A 17,815-nucleotide genomic window follows, 5' to 3' on the forward strand; every position below is an offset into this window, starting at 1 on the left:
TCGTCAAAACCCAACATACAGGAATTTTTCCTTTATTCTTTATTACAATAGATGGAAACCTGGTTTAAAATAATTTCTTCTAGTTAAGTGTGGAGAGTACTGAATCCCTCAGCTGTATTAGGGAATACACTCAGGCAAATAAATGGTTTCCTCATCTTCTTTTCCTTCCTTCAAACATTTTAAAACCTGTGGGACTTAAAATAAGATATCTCTAAGATTAAACATTTTACTTGTCCAAACAAACAAGACACCTGCATATTATATGTGTATACACTATTGTTGTAGATCTCAAAATGTTTTAAATTAGCCTACCAGGTATAATCCAGTTAAATGCTTTCCTTTAGGAACACTTCTCTTATCTAAATAAAATATTGCAACTAAGAGGGATGAAAGTTCCAAGTGAGGGGGAGCAATAAGAAAACAAATATCCAGTTTTGCTTAATTAAAAGAAAAAGAAAGTTCAAATAAAACAGTAAGGGTCAGTTATTGGTAAATATCAGTGTAATTATATATATGTAAATATATACATATGTATATATATATACATAAATATATATATATATATACACACATGTATATATGTATGTATGTGTTTGTATATATAATAGTTTTTATTTCCAAAATTTTTGATTTTAAACTCCCTACTTTCTACCCTTCCATCATTCACTATGGAGACAAACAATTAATCAATTATATATTTGAAATCATGCAATACAATTTTCCACTTTCACCATATTTCTTCTATTTTTTTATTGGTAGTTAATGTTGATGTGTTGATAAAAATAGTTTTTAAGCCAAAAGTTTTGCAAAAAAGGCCCCTTAAGACATTTTAATATAGTGAAACCTGCTATTCCTTTTAAATTATCATATTAAATTAATTTTTTCTTCCTTTCTTTTTTTCCACACCCCAGATTCAACCAACATTAGGAGTATTTGTGGATGTGTTTGTGTGTGTCTGTATGTGTGCATATATATATATATATATATATATATATATATATATATATGTGTGTGTGTGTGTGTGTGTGTGTGTGTGTGTGTGTGTGTGTGTGTGTGTGTGTATGTATATGTGTATATTTATTTTTTGCATTTTTCTATTTATTAATTCTTCCTCTTCATTTTAATACAGTCTTTATTCATATATTCTTTGGAATTATTTTGTATTTTTATAATAACTTATTCAATCAAAATGTATATATTTTGAAAATCATTAATTAACAATCACTAAGGAACTTGACATGGACAAACAAGAAAGATTTCAAGTCAGTAAGCCCAGAAAGGCCGTAACTGATTCTTTTTTTCAGTAAAAAAAATTAAGCAATAGTAGAATCATGGAGAACACATTAGTGTTGATACCTATGAGAGGTGTTTCTTGGCTATTAGCTTTCTCAGAGAAATATTGATGTCCTTATTTCTTAGGCTATAGATTATAGGGTTCAGGGTTGGGGGCACCACTGTATAGAACATAGATAGCTATGGATACAGAACAGAGTCAGATTCCTGAGGTGGCTTTAGATAAATTGTGACACCTATTGTGATAAAACAATGAGAACAATGAGGTGGGGTAAGCAAGTGGAGAAGGCTTTTGACCTACCATCTGTGGTTGGAATCTTCAGCACAGTTGAGATTTTGGGACCATAAGAGACAGCTATAGAAATAAAGTACAGAATTCCTAAAGCAAACTCAATAGCAAAAGTCACATCAATTCCTATATATATATATATATATATATATATATATATATATATATATATATATATATATATTAGAGCAGAGTCTAAGTAATAAAGGTAAGTCACAGAAGAATTGATGGATCTCCTTGGACCTAAAAAGGCAAAGTGAATGTACTAGTTGAGTACAGAATCCCAAAGAAACCGTCACTAAGTCAGGAAATAATTGCCATCTTCATACAAGTCTCTCTAATCATGATAACTTCATAGTGCAGAGGCTAGCAGATGGCCACATAGTGGTCATAGGACATCATTGTGAGGAGGAAATGTTCTGATGCTGCAAAGGAAATTACTAAAAAGAATTGTAATACACACCCCATGAAAGAAATGGAATGGCTATGGCTCAGAGAGTTTATGATAGATTTAGGGAGTGTGATAGAAATAAAGCAATGATCTAAAAAGGACAGGTTCTTGAGGAAAAAGTACATGGGGAAGTGGAGATGTTCATCAAGGGAGATGAGGGTGAAAATGAGCAGGTTCCCCATCAGTGCCACCAAGTGATCAATAAGAGGAGCAGCTCCCAGGTATTGGAAAAGTCCATCAGCAGGAATCCTGTTACTATGCTGAATTGGCCATGTTCTGGGAGTGCTCTTGATTGTTTACAAAGAAAAAAAAAGTTGTTAAATGATTAGAACACTCAGTGTGCTGGATATAATGAGGCTCTGTAGCATTATTCAAATTTTAATGTTTTGGTTGGGTCATTTGTTAAATGAAGAGATGAAATTTCATCAGATAGTCTCTAGATCTTAGATCCAATGATTTTTTAAAAAAAATGTATTTTGCTAAATGTATTTCACCATGGATGATTTATTTTAAAAATCTATGGATTTCGATTTAAACAGTTATATTCTGAAGAGGGAGTGGCAAACATTACCTGAAGTAGTCCAGGACAGAAGACAGCTAAAGAATCCCTGAACTAGATATTTTAAGAGCTCTTCTACATTACAAAGCTTTTGTGCTCTAATGAGCAATATTCATTTGTTGAGACCCTGGATATCTTAGAATCAGCCGGAATCAGGATAAGCAAAAGTCCCTATTTTTAGTCTTTTGGGGTCGCTGTCAAGGGATCAGATATGGGAATCTCCACACCTCCTTCCTCTCTCTCCACTGCCAAAGAATGATCCTCCTGTCCTACTCCATCCTCTCCTTTCTCTCTTTTCCTTCTTTGTCCATACCCACCAATTGAGCCAGCACAGAATAGTTGGGGAGGGTCATTCTCCAAGCATATGTTAATAGAGAATTGTCCAATTAGTAATTAGTCCTAAGTGCTAGGTTACCTTTATCTAGGTTAAGTACATCTGCTCAGTTCTAGCCCTTTGCATCCATGGATTGAAAAAGATAATAAAAATAGCAAGGTATCTCTAATGCATATGAATTTTAAGGCTTATTGGTCACTTGTATTATAAAAACCCTGTGAGATAGGTGAGTCAAGAAGTATCATACCATTTTAAACATATGATACCAAATTTCAGGGAAGTTATATGACTTTCTAGTGGTAATCCAATAATTGTTAGAACTTGCCCTTCTGATCCTAAGACTTAGTTGAAAATGAGTCCAGCTTCCTTTTCTGAGACAAACCTGAACTTTCTCTTGAAAAACAATTGACTTTCTTCCCATTCTTCAAGAATGTTAGTGATATTGATTTTCCAACAAATTTAAATCATGTTACTGCCTAGGATGGAAAATCCAGCCAAGTAACTATCATATTTATCATTTAATTTTCCCTGAATAATAGAATTGTCATGCAGAAGAAGCCTATGTTATAGATTTGATATCACCATGAGTCATCTTAATTTTATATTCTACCTTATTCATATATTGAGAATGACCATTTTGAAATACAAATCCATTGTGAACTAGAGAACTAATTTCCAAATCTCATTAGGAGTAGTATGATGAAGGCAAATAGAGAATGAAAGCCACTCTGAAGTCTAATCCACATTGTTTTAGTTAAGTACCCATCTTTCTCCAGGCAGCTAGATGGAACAGTGGATAGTGTGTCACACTTGTAATTAGGAAGACTGAGTGTAAATCCAGGCTCAAACACTTTGTAACTATAGGATCCTGAAGAAATCACTCAATTTCTGCTTGCTTCAGCTTGCTCATTTGTAAAATGGGTATAATAATAAAGAGGTTAAAATGAAATTATAATAATAACTCTCTTAGGATAGTACCTACAATATGGTAAGTGCCACATAAATATTACCTGTTATTATTCCGTATCCTTACAAACTCCAAAGTTATATAGAAAGACATGCCTGAAGGACCCTCTACTCTCATAAGATCTACAAAAATAAGATAAAATAATTACTAATTATGTTTCACTAATGCTTTCCAGCAAAGTTTTCTCAATTGTTTACTCCATAAAAATCTTTGTTCTAGTCATGTACATTCCATGTATAAACTGTGGATCTGTGTCTCTTATGTGTTCACTTAACTGAATGTGGGGATACCAAAAATTAGTTCAATAAAAAGATTCTGAATTCCTGAAGTAACAAACATTCCACTAACCATTAATTTTTTATGTAAAAAAGTAAACAAGCACATTATCTAATTAATATGCAAATTTGCTTTCATCTTTAATAAAAGGTAAAATTATTTTAATATTAATTAATATTTAATATATTTAAACTAAGTTTATTTATTACTTATTATCAATATATTTGATTTGTATATCTTTTTATATAGCTATATAGATGAGATTGTGTAAAAATTTCTTGGTTGGAAAAAAGTCACTAGTGGAAAAAAGTTTAAGAAGCCATGGGGTAGATCAACAATACCCAAATGGATCTTTATGGATATTCTAGACTCTTAAAGAAACAAGTATGATTTGCAAAGAGCTACAATACAAATCAAAATGAAATAATTATATAAGAATTCAAGTGTTATGTGAGATGAGAGTTCACTTCTTGCAGCAGATATGTATATATATATGTATATATATATGTATATGTTCATATTTTCTTATATATATGCATCTATATACATGTGTATATACATTTACATACCCATAGATGACTTTGTGCAGTAAGGTGGTTTTTAAACCACCTTGGGCAGGAACATTTAAGTTTTTTGAGATATACCAAGTATGGCACTAACCAAAATATAGAAGCAGAAAAGGAAAGGTGAAGTTTGGAAAGATGGGTTCTCAATTTTCTCAAAATAAAGACCTTTTAAAATCCTAAATTACCCAGGACCAGATGGATTTACATGTGAATTCTACTAACCATTTAAAGAACAATTAATTCCAATGCTATATAAACTGTTTGAAAAAATAGGGATCGAAAGATCCTACCAAATTCCTTTTATGACACAGACATGGTACTGATACCTAAACCAGTTAGGATGAAAACAGAGAAAGAAAATTACAGACCAATCTCCCTAATGATTATTGATGCTAAAAATCTTAAATAAAATATTAGCAAAAAGATTATAGAAAATCATCCCCAGGATGATACACTATGATCAAGTGGGATTTATACCAGGAATGCAGGGCTGGTTCAATATTAGGAAAACTATTAGCATAATCGACTATATCAATAACCAAATTACAAAAACTATATGATCATCTCAATAGATGCAGAAAAAAACATTTGACAAATTCCAACATCCATTCCTACTAAAAACACTTGAGAGTATAGGAATAAATGGATTATTCTTTAAAATAATCAGGAGCATATATTTTAAACCATCAGTAAGCATCATATGTAATGTCAATAAACTGGAACCTTTCCCAATAAGATCAGGAGTGAAGATGACATGATGGTATACTTAGAGAACCCCAAAGACTCTGCTAAAAAGCTATTAGAAATAATTCAGAATTTTAGCAAAGTCGCAGGATACAAAATAAATCCACATAAATCCTCAGGATTTTTATACATTACCAACACAATCCAACAGCAAGAGATACAAAGAGAAATTCCATTCAAAATAACAGTCGATAGTATCAAATATTTGGGAATATATCTACCAAAGGAGAGTCAGGAATTATATGAGCAAAATTACAAAACACTTGCCACAAAAATAAAGTCAGATTTAAATAATTGGAAAGACATTCAATGTTCTTGGATAGGCCGAGCGAATATAATAAAGATGACAATACTCCCCAAACTAATCTATTTATTTAGTGCTATACCAATCAGACTCCCAAGAAACTATTTTAATGACCTAGAAAAAATAACAACAAAATTCATATGGAAGAATAAAAGGTCGAGAATTGCAAGGGAACTAATGAAAAAAAAGTCAGAGGAAGGTGGTCTAAGTGTACCTGATTTAAAGCTATATTATAAAGCAACAGTCACCAAAACCATTTGGTATTGGCTAAGAAATAGACTAGTTGATCAGTGGCATAGGTTAGGTTCACAGGACAAGATAGTGAATAAAAATAGCAATCTAATCTTTGACAAACCCAAAGATCCCAAATTTTGGGATAAGAATTCATTATTTGACAAAAACTGCTGGGAAAACTGGAAATTAGTATGGCAGAAACTAGGCATGGACCCACATTTAACACCACATACTAAGATTAGATCAAAATGGGTCCAAGATTTAGGCATAAAGAACGAAATCATAAATAAATTGGAGGAACATGGGATGGTTTACCTCTCAGACTTGTGGAGGAGGAAGGAGTTTGTGTCCAAGGGAGAACTAGAGACCATTATTGATCACAAAATAGAACATTTTGATTACACCAAATTAAAAAGTTTCTGCACAAACAAAACTAATGCAAACAAGATTAGAAGGGAAGTAACAAATTGGGAAAAAATTTTTACAGTTAAAGGTTCTGATAAAGGCCTCATCTCCAAAATATACAGAGAATTGACTTTAATTTATAAGAAATCAAGCCATTCTCCAATTGATAAATGGTCAAAGGATATGAACAGACAATTTTCAGATGATGAAATTAAAACTATTTCCACTCATATGAAAGAGTGTTCCAAATCACTATTGATCAGAGAAATGCAAATTAAGACAACTCTGAGGTATCATTACACACCTGTCAGATTGGCTAAGATGACAGGAACAAATAACGATGAATGTTGGAGGGGCTGTGGGAAAACTGGGACACTGATGCATTGTTGGTGGAGTTGTGAAAGAATCCAACCATTCTGGAGAGCAATCTGGAATTATGCCCAAAAAGTTATCAAAATGTGCATACCCTTTGACCCAGCCATACTACTACTGGGCTTATACCCCAAGGAACTACTAGAGAAGGGAAAGGGTCCTGTATGTGCCAAAATGTTTGTGGCAGCCCTTTTCATAGTGGCTAGAAGCTGGAAGATGAATGGATGTCCATCAATTGGAGAATGGTTGGGTAAACTATGGTATATGAATGTTATGGAATATTATTGTTCTATAAGAAATGACCAACAGGAGAAATACAGAGAGGCTTGGAGAGACTTACACCAACTGATGCTGAGTGAAACGAGCAGAACCAGAAGATCATTATACACTTCAACAATGATACTGTACGAGGATGTATGCTGATGGAAGTGGATTTCTTCAACATAGAGAAGAACTAATCCAATTCCAATTGATTAATGATGGACAGAACCAGCTACATCCAGAAAAGGAACACTGGGAAATGAATGTAAACTGTTATTTTTACCTTCTGAATCCAATTCTTCCTGTGCAACAAAAAATTCGGTTCTACACACATATATTGTATATAAATTATACTGTAATATATTTAACATATATAAGACTGCTTGCCATCTGGGGGAGGGGGTTGGGGGAGGAAGGGAAAAAATATGAATAGAAGTAAGTGCAAGGGATAATGTTGTAAAAAATTACCCATGCATATGTACTGTCAAAAAATGTTATAATTATAAAATAAAATAAAAAATTAAAAAAAAAAACAAAAGATCAGGAGTGAAACAAGGTTGCCCACTATCACCATTACTATTCAATATTGTATTAGAAAAGAAAGAGATTAAATTAATTAGAGTAGGCAGTGAGGAAACCAAACTATCACTCTTTGCAGATGATATGATGGCATACTTAGAAAACCCCAAAGTTTCTTTTAAAAAGCTATTAGAAATAATTCACAACTTTAGAAAAGTTGCAGGACAGAAAATAAATCCACATAAATCCTCAGCATTTTTATATATTACCAAGAAAATACAACAGCAAGAGATACAAAGAGAAATTCCATTGAAAATAACTGTTGATAGTATAAAATATTTGGGCATCTATCTACCAAAGGAAAGTCAGGAATTATATGAACAAAATTATAAAACACTTGCTACAAAAATAAAGTCAGATTTAAATAATTGGAAAGACATTAAGTGCTCTTGGATAGGCTGAACAAATATAATAAAGATGACAATACTCCCTAAACTAATCGATTTATTTAGTGCTATACCAATCAGACTCCCAACAAACTATTTTAATGACCTAGAAAAAATAACAACAAAATTCATATGGAAGAACAAAAGGTCAAGAATTTCAAGGGAATTAATGAAAAAAAAATCAAATGAAAGTGGCCTAGCTGTAAAACTAAAACTATATTATAAAGCAGCTGTCAACAAAACTGGTATTGACTAAGAAATAGACTAGTTGATCTGTGGAATAGGTTAGGTCCACAGGACAAAATAGTGAACAACTCTAGCAATCTAGTGTTTGACAAACCCAAAGATCCCAACTTTTGGGATAAGAATTCATTATTTGGAAAAAAAACTGTTGGGAAAACTGGAAATTAGTATGGCAGAAATTAGGCATGGACCCACACTTAACACCACATACCAAGATAAGATCAAAATGGGTCCATGATTTAGGCATAAAGAATGAGATCATAAATAAATTAGAGGAACATAGGATAGTTTACCTCTCAGACTTGCGGAGGAGGAAGGAATGTGTGACCAAAGGAGAACTAGAGATCATTATTGACCACAAAATAGAAAATTTTGGTTACATCAAATTAAAAAGCTTTTGTACAAACAAAACTAATGCAAATAAGATTAGAAGGGAAGTAACAAATTGGGAAAATATTTTTAAAGTTAAAGGTTCTGATAAAGGCCTCATTTACAAAATATATATAGAACTGACTCTAATTTATAAGAAATCAAGCCATTCTCCAATTGATAAATAGTCAAATGAACAGATATGAACAGACAAGTTTCAGATGATGAAATTGAAACTATTTCCACTCATATGAAAGTGTTCCAAATAACTATTGATCAGAGAAATGCAAATTAAGACAACTCTGAGATACCACTACACACCTGTCAGATTGGCTAAGATGACAGGAAAAAAATAATGATGAATGTTGGAGGTGATGTGGGAAAACTGGGACAATGATGGATTGTTGGTGGAGTTGTGAAAGAATCCAACCATTCTGGAGAACAATCTGGAATTATGGCCAAAAAGTTATCAAACTGTGCATACCCTTTGATCCAACAGTGCTACTACTGGGCTTATATTCCAAAGAAATACTAAAGAAGGGAAAGGGATCTGTATGTGCCAAAATGTTTGTGGAAGCCCTTTTTGTAGAAGGTAGAAACTGGAAAATGAATGGATGTCCATCAATTGGAGAATGGTTGGGTAAATTATGGTATATGAATGTTATGGAATATTATTGTTCTGTAAGAAATGACCAGCAGGATGAATACAGAGAGACTTAGTGAGACTTACATGAACTGATGCTGAATGAAATGAGCAGAACCAGGAGATCATTATACACTTCAACAACAATACTGTATGAGGATGTATTCTGATGGAATTGGATATCTTCAACAAAGGGAAGATCTAATTTAGATCCAATTGATCAATGATGGACAGAATCAGCTACACCCAAAGAAGGAACACTGGAAAATGAGTGTAAACTGTTTGCATTTTTGTTTTTCTTCCCAGGTTATTTTTACCTTCTGAATCCAATTCTTCTTTGCAACAAAAAAATTTGGTTCTGCACACATATATTGTATCTAGGATATAATATAACATATTTAATATGTATGGGAATGTCTGCCATTTAGGGGAGGGGGTAGAGGGAAAGAGGCGAAAATTCAGAACAGCAATGAGTGCAAGGGATAATATTGTAAAAAATTACCCATGCATATGTCCTGTCAAAAAACTCCTAAATTATTGTTTGATATTGGAATTGGAAATTTTTTATTTTGAGAAAAATTTCCAAGTCTAATTCTCCATAAGGCCTTTTGTCTTTCCTGTGTCCTACAGTCTTCATAACCTTCAATATTTTCTTGTGTAATTATCTTACTCTGGTTTAATTTCCCTTTTTGGGAATCTATACTTAATAACTTTTATCTTTTCTTGGATCACTTGCTTTCTTGAATAATTGCAATTTACATCTATTAAAATTAACTTGTCATTAGTCCTATATTGCCCTCCTTTAATCCTATTTAGTTAGGTACGACTGAATGAAACTGATAAAAGTCAAACTCTGCCAATTTTAATTATCTAATCTCAGTAAGCCAGTCATTATTTTCTCCTTTGAAATAGAATTTTACAAAATCATATTTTTCATTTTATCTTTTCCCAAATTTACCAAATTTTATCTCTTCAAATTTTCCACACTCCTTTTTATCCATGCTTCACATAAATTGGGACTTAATTTCACACTTGATTTAAATAAAAGAAAATTTTATTCATGAGCTTTTTCTATTCCTCTTTTTTTTCAGTCATAATTTCTTAAAAATGCTTCATTCTCTCCTCCTTTATTCCTTGATAATGTGTGAGGTGACAATTCCCAGATAAAGGCAAAAATTTATACTTACCTTTGATCCTTTATCATCTTGTCAACTTATAAATAGTGTTAATTTCCTCCATCATAAAAATAGTCTTCACATGATCTACAATCTTTGAGAAGTTATCTTTCCATGTGTCTTTTTCCTTTCTTAGCCTACGTTTAAAATAATACTGTCTACAGTTTTGGAATATACTGCTGACATTCTCATATTTCCTAACCCAACTCTAGACTTTGGAAAGGTCATTGTATCCCATGGTATAATTCCAGACTTCTTGAAATGCTTAACTTTGATGTTTTAAACTACCTAAAATTATACAATGAAAGATAATACAAGTGAATATATTTTTAATTCACCAATTTGTTTGTTTTTTTCTAAATTCTGGGTTGAGAGGAAGTGTTGCAATGAGTGTTTTGAAGTGTTATTCAGAATGGATGTCTAATTTTGGAAGTGGAGACAGCTCAAATAATGTTTATGGATGGAATGGAATTTGTAAGATAAGAGCCCTCTCTGAAATCTGACTAGGTAGGAAGAGAGGATCATTAGGGACTTGCATTATTAAAAAGCAGATAAAAGAAAATGCCAATACTTAGGAAGAAATAGAATGTAATTAAGATCTCTAAAGTGACCACCTTTTCTTCATTATCTTCCAGACTTTGCCCCCATTTTCATCCTTGTGACCTTGTTTATCAGCATATATACAAGTTGTCATTAACTATTCACACATTTACTCAAATTTTTTTTCATATTTCATATTGATGGTGAAATACATTTTTATAATCTGAGTCATAAAGATAGTGATACCTATATATATATATATATATATGTATACACATACACATTGTATATATAGTTATAAGAGAAAAAGGTAGTTCATACCTTGTAATCCATTTATTTCTTCAATTCATTGCTTGAGGGTTAGACTATGAGATCACTTTACATTATTCAATATACTTATTGAGAAGTGTTTTCAGGACATGAGCTTCTTATGGAAATCTTGACATTCTTGTTCCACAGATTATAGATGATTAAAGTTCAGGACTGGGTGCACCATTTATAAAATACAAATGATAATAGATCCTGAACTGACAGTGTCCAAACATAGACTTAGATAGGATGAAGTTGCAGTTGTAATAAAAAGCATGAGAACAATAAGGTGGGATAGCAATTAGAAAAGGCTTTTAATCTATCCTCTGTGATTGAAATTTTCAGCACACTTGAAAAAATGGGACTATAAGGAATAGTAATGGAGATGCAGCAGAAAATCTCTAAACTGAACCCACCAGCTATGAGTAAGGAAGGAACATTAGAGAAGAAATGATAGATTTCACTAAAGGTACAGAAAGTCAAAATTAATGTACTAATTATATACAGGACCCCTAACAAAACTCCAGTAAAACAGGAAACAGCCACTACTTTTAAACAAGTCTCTTTTTTTTTTTCATGACAACTTCATAGTTCAGGGACTGGTGAAGGATCATATAACATTCATAGAACATCACTGTTAGAAGAAAAATGCTCTGATGATGAAAAAAAGTAAGTAAAAAAAAAAAAAAGCTGCCTTCCAACACAGAGATGAAATGGCTGTGGTTTAGGGAATTAGCCATGGTACTGTAGGTACTATAATAGAATTAAGTATCTAAAAAAGACAGATCACTCAGGAAAAAGTACGTGGAGGAGTGGAGATGCTTGTCAAGACAGCTAGAAGTGAAGATGAGCAGTTTTCCCATAAGAGTGACCAGGTAGATCAAGATCTGGTGTGCAAGACCTAAAGCTCCAAAGTACTGGAAAAGTCCATTAGGGAAAATTCTGTCAATTTGATGAGATTGGCCATGCTCTGGGAGTTCTTTTGACTGTCTACACAGAGAAAAGAAATAGCTATGAAATAATGAGAACACTGAGTTTGGTGAACATCACGGTTTTTTGGTTCAGACCTACTCTATGACTTTGTGCAAATCAGAATCCCTCTGTCTACTTTGCTTTTGTCATTTACCAAATGCATAGATGAAACTATATCAAAGTATATTAATGTTAGGTACATGAATTTAGATTTAGAAAACACATTTTAATAACTATACTGCAACAAAGATGATTTCTTCTTAAGAACTTCTTAACTAAATAATTGTAAAGGATCTTAGCTTCCAAAGGATTTGTGTTTCTAGAAAGAATATTTTTACCTTTAAAAATAACAATAAAAATACTGGTAGTAATATCTCTCTAATTTGTATGATTTTTAAGAAGTACATCAGTTTTTTATTATTAAGTATCTTGTGAGGTAAAAATTTTCAAAAAATTATTATCATTTTGATCATAAGATTTCAAACACTCAGAGAAGTTTTGTGACTTTCTATTGGTTACACAAGAACTGTCAGAATATGAATTCTGACATGGGTTTCTGATTCCAAGGTTGAGTTTAAAGCTTCTTCAGGTTCCTGCACTGAAGTGAACCTGGACTTACAGTTCATGAACAAAAGCCTTTCTTTCCATTGTATCAAGAATAAAATGATATGGACTGTCTAATATTTTTTAATGATATTCATTGCACAGGATCTGTAATTCAGCCATGTTTGATAATCTCATTAGACCAGAATAAGAATTGTTATGCAAAGAAAGGTAGTGCCTTGGGTTTGACACTAATATGGGCCATTTAATTTTATGTTCTCGCTTAGTGAAAGATTATACCACCAAGAACTCTGAACAGCCATCTTTAAATGCAAATCTGTTGTCAATTAGAGAATTAATTCCTAAACCACTTCTGCTTGTGGTGAAACTGCCTAGTTTCTGTGGTAGAATGGTGAATAATGACCTTCCTGAATTCTCATTTATCTTTCCTCAATTAAAATACCCACCTATCTAGAGGAAACTTAATCATGTAATGGCTAGACTTCTCGGTCTAGATTTTAAAAGACCTAAATTTAAATTGGGGTTAAAAATACTTACTAGCTGTGGGACCCCATACAAATCATTTAACTGCTATTCTTAATGAAATGCTCAACATTTGCAGGCATTATTCTTCAGAAACCTGTTCTTTGTGTTCCCGGTGATGACTAGTCCTTCCATCCTTTTGTACTTTCCCGGGCAATCACCCATGTTCTGACCAAATATCCTTACCTTCCTAATTGGGATCTTATATTTAATCATTCTCACTCCTTTTTAATCATTTGTCACTGTCTAATTGCAGATAATACTTAACATAATCAATGTTGATTATTCCCCCCCCCACCTCCATTTATCTTACTGAGGTGCTGTGGAATGGAACTTATTGAAAGTTCAAAATTATTCTAACTGCTTCCACTACCAATTTTACTTATCAGACCACAATCTGTTTCTCACAACAGCACGATAACTTTTTTACTCTCAAATTGATTTTTTATAACATTTCCCACCTTTCTCTTCTCTCAGATTTTTCTTTTCTCCTTTCTGCAAAATTAGTGACCTTTTTATTTTATGATTCATTTAGGAAAATAGACCATCTCTGTTAAATAACTCTTTTCCTCTTTCATTTTAAGCTCCTTGACAGCATCCTCCACTCTGTCCTACTTTACTCTTCTGTGATAAAAGTAAATATGTTAGAGGGCCCTTCTTCTGACAAAGGTGAATTATGCATTCACTGGACATTTCCCATCATACTAAAATGTCCTCATTTTCTTCTCTCTCTCTAATTTTTCTCTACCAACAAGTTCTTTCTTTGCTTTTAAAATATACCTACATTTTCCCCAGTCTTAAAAGGCCTTCATCAAATTTGACAATTCTCAATAAGTTATCTTTTCATATCTCCCTTCCTTTTTACAGCTTTTGTTCTAGAAAAAGTTCTTTCTACACTTTGACTCCACTAGCTGTATGATAATGTTTTTTAAAACCTTTATGATCTGCTTATTACCTCATCAGCAATCTGATCTATCCTTTCCTAAGTTATTAATGGTTTATTAATTGGTGAATTTGATGACACTTTCTTCTTCTTTATCCCTGTACAGTATTTTGTGATTAGATGCCAATGTTTTATTTCATGTTCTCTTTTATCCTCTCTGAATCTTCTCTCTTTGTGATCTTATCAGTTAACATGGGTTTATTAATCTTCTCTATGCTGACCACTCCAACTTCTATATTTCTGCCATAGTTTCTTTTCTGAGCATCAGTGTTCTCATCATCTGAGCATCAACTTCCTTTTGTATATTTGAAAGTTGTTTTCCTATAGATAGCTTAAATTCAACATGTTCAAAAGATAAATCATTATCTCATCTTTCCCTTCCCTCCTCCTCCCTTCCTAAACTCTTTCCCAAAAGAGCCCTCTTCTTTGGAATTTTCTTACTTCTATCAAAGGGGGACACATTCTTTCTATCACCTGGATTCAGAACTTTGCTGATATTATTGTTACAGAACCATAGAGTCAACTAAACAACTTCTTGTAACAATTTACAACTTAAGAAAAGTTGTATATTACAAAATAAATCCACAGAAATCATCAAATTTTTATATATTGCCAACGAAGTTCAGCTACAAGTGATACAAGAGAAATTTCATTTTAAATAACTTTAGATGGGGGGGGGGTAGAGCCAAGATAGTGGAGAGAACACACATGTCTGTCTAAACTCTCCTTTTCCCTCAATCTATTTTTTAAGAAACTCAGTCATGGAATTAGTGCTTTACTGTCAAAATCCATGACTATTGGTAGTACAACACATTACTAACAGAAGATAATCTTTAAATTCACCAGAAAAGGTCTTTTTTTTTGCTCACGGGTGGGGATGGCTAAGCCAGGCATAGAATCAGGCAAGTAGGAAGTTAGAGCATGGGAAACAAATCATGTTGAGCAGACTGGAGGGGGGAAGGATGTGGTCTTTTACAAGCTGAAAATTTGCGGGGAGAATTTTACCATAATGTCAGCTACTCTGCTCTGGCAATAAGCCAGTAAATCAATAGGGAAGCTATAAACACAGGGGGTAAAGATTATATCTCCAAAATGCTAGAGTCTCTCAAGACCTTGCCACACCCACCAAGCACATGGAGGGACTCAGCACAATCTCTTCAAGCAACTGTTGATCCCAGCACAGATGATGATCCCAACACAGCCATTGCTGTCCCACTGTTGCTCCACTGCTACTTCCTGTTGTCTGTTGAGTAACACCACGCTGCACCAAAAGCAAACTGCAGTTTTTTTTTTTAATGAGTAAAAAGGCAAAGCTAGCTCTAACTATAGATAGCTTCTATACTAAAAGAGAGCAGACTTCATCAAACCCCTGAAGAGACTAAAAACAGATTGTCTCCAGATGAAGCCCCAAAAGGGATATAAGCTAATCCTCATCACACAAGGGTCTCATATAAGAAATTTAAAAGGCTCTTAAAAGAGAATTATAAGAAAAATAAGGAAAGGAAAAGGAAGCTTTGCAAGAGGGTCTGGATAAGACATGTAACTCATTAAAAGATAGAGTGGATAAAGAAATCAACTCCCTGGGGAAAAAACAAAACCAAACAGAATAAGTGAATTGGAAAAAAATAATTCCTTAAAAAATAAAATTGATGAAATAGAAAAAAAATTACATAAAACAAAACAACTCATTTAAAAACTCAATTTGACATTTACAAAAAAGAAATAAAAAAGTAAATGAAGAAAATAACTCATTAAAAATCAGAATTGGACCAATGAAAATGAATGACTTGAGGAAACACCAAGAATCAATCAAGCAAAACCAAAAAAGAAAGTGAAAAAATACTATTAAGCAGCCAGGAAAACAAAACAAAACAAAACAAAACAAAAAATACCCCCAAAACCAATTCAAATACAGAGGAGCCACAATAAGGATTATTCAAGATCTAGCCGCATTCACACTAAAGAATCAAAGGGCCTGGAATATGATATTCTGAAAGGCTAAGGAACTTGATTATGCAGTCAAGAATAACTTACCCAGCCAAACTCCAAACTGAGCATTTTCTTCCAAGGAAGAAGATGGACATTCAATGAAATAGGTGAATTCCATTTATTTCTGATGAAAAAACTAGAATTAAAAAAAAGTTTGACCTCCAACTATAGGATTCAAGAGAAGCATAAAATGGTAAAAAGCAATCTTGGGAACTATATTTCTGTTATGTGTATACATAAAGAGTACATGTATAATTTGGTTTTACTGTTATAATATAAAAAAGAATCTAGAGGTGCAAAGGAAATTGTACCAGAAAAAGAGAAAAGTAGAAATACTACATTTCATGAAGAGGCAAAGAAAACCTAAGAGGCAAAGAGGGAGATGAACATTGTGTGAACTTTACTCTCATCAGAATTGGTTCAAAGAGAAAATATTAGACATGTTCAATTTACAGAGAAACTTCTTCCACTTCATTGAAAAGTGGGAAGGGAAAAGTAAAAAGGTAAGGAATAGGCTAAATAGAAGGGAACACAGAAATTGTAAGGAAAGGGTTTAAGAAAGGGGGAGGCATGCAAAGCCAAGATGGCAGAAAAGATACACATGCATTTCTAAGTTCCCTTCTATCCTCAATACTAACTAGTTAAATCAGCCTCAAAATTAATGCTGGACTGATAAAAAACACAAGAATTAAAAACACAACTTATCAGCCAAAGAGAATCTGGAATTTTGACAGAAAAGGTAGATTCCAAGGGGAGGGAAAAAAGACCAGCACAGACAGGAATGGACTAAGGGCTAGCACATTGTGCCAAACGGGCTGGGGAGAGAACTCTGGGATCAGAGAAGCCACTGAGATAGAGGAATCTGGCATAGGCTGATAGCTCTACTCTGCTTGTAAAACAGCAGATCAGAAGAGAAATCAAAGCCACTTTAAAATAAAAGGCCAGAAAATATAATCACCCCAAACTGGAAATGACCTAACAGTTATCTTGGCATGGCTGTGCAGCCACCTTCTGCTGTTCCTTGGGGCAGTTAATAACCTGAACAGCACAGCAGGGGACATAGCCCAGGGCAGCCTCTAATCCACATAGTGCGGGGCTCAGCCTGAGTCAGTGGAATTCTCACAGTGGTGAAAACCCAGCAGAAGCGGAACTCCCACAGCAGAGGAACGCCTGCAACAGTGACTGTGCTTTCTGGGCAGAGACTTCCAGTTTGAGTGCAAGGGCCTTTTGCATGAGCTGCTAATATCCACGTCCCCACAGGAGGCTTTCGCTGGGGTTTGTGATGCTTTTAATGTTCAGCCCCTAGCCTCAGGGCTGTCGCTAGGCCACACAGTAGGGGTCCTTCACTGGGCACTCATCGCAAGGCAGCTGTGCTAACCACCTCTGAGTCATTTGGGCAGGGGGGAGCAGAACTCTCTCCCAGAGCTCTCTCTTAGCCCAATCAGAGGATTGCTGCATCCTATACCCGGTCTGGGAGGAAGCTGGTAAATTTCCTACTGAAGGGTAGACCCCCACAGAGTTTTAAC

The 17,815-nt window shown here is 33.7% G+C and overlaps 1 pseudogene; it reads right to left on the reverse strand.

The window, feature by feature from the left end:
* Positions 1–1,356: 1,356 nt before the first annotated feature.
* LOC141540713 (olfactory receptor 14A16-like) lies at positions 1,357–17,522 on the reverse strand (annotated as a pseudogene).
* Between the last annotated feature and the right edge of the window lie 293 nt (positions 17,523–17,815).

Source organism: Sminthopsis crassicaudata, chromosome 4 (genome assembly GCF_048593235.1).
Source record: "Sminthopsis crassicaudata isolate SCR6 chromosome 4, ASM4859323v1, whole genome shotgun sequence".
NCBI lineage: Eukaryota > Metazoa > Chordata > Mammalia > Dasyuromorphia > Dasyuridae > Sminthopsis > Sminthopsis crassicaudata.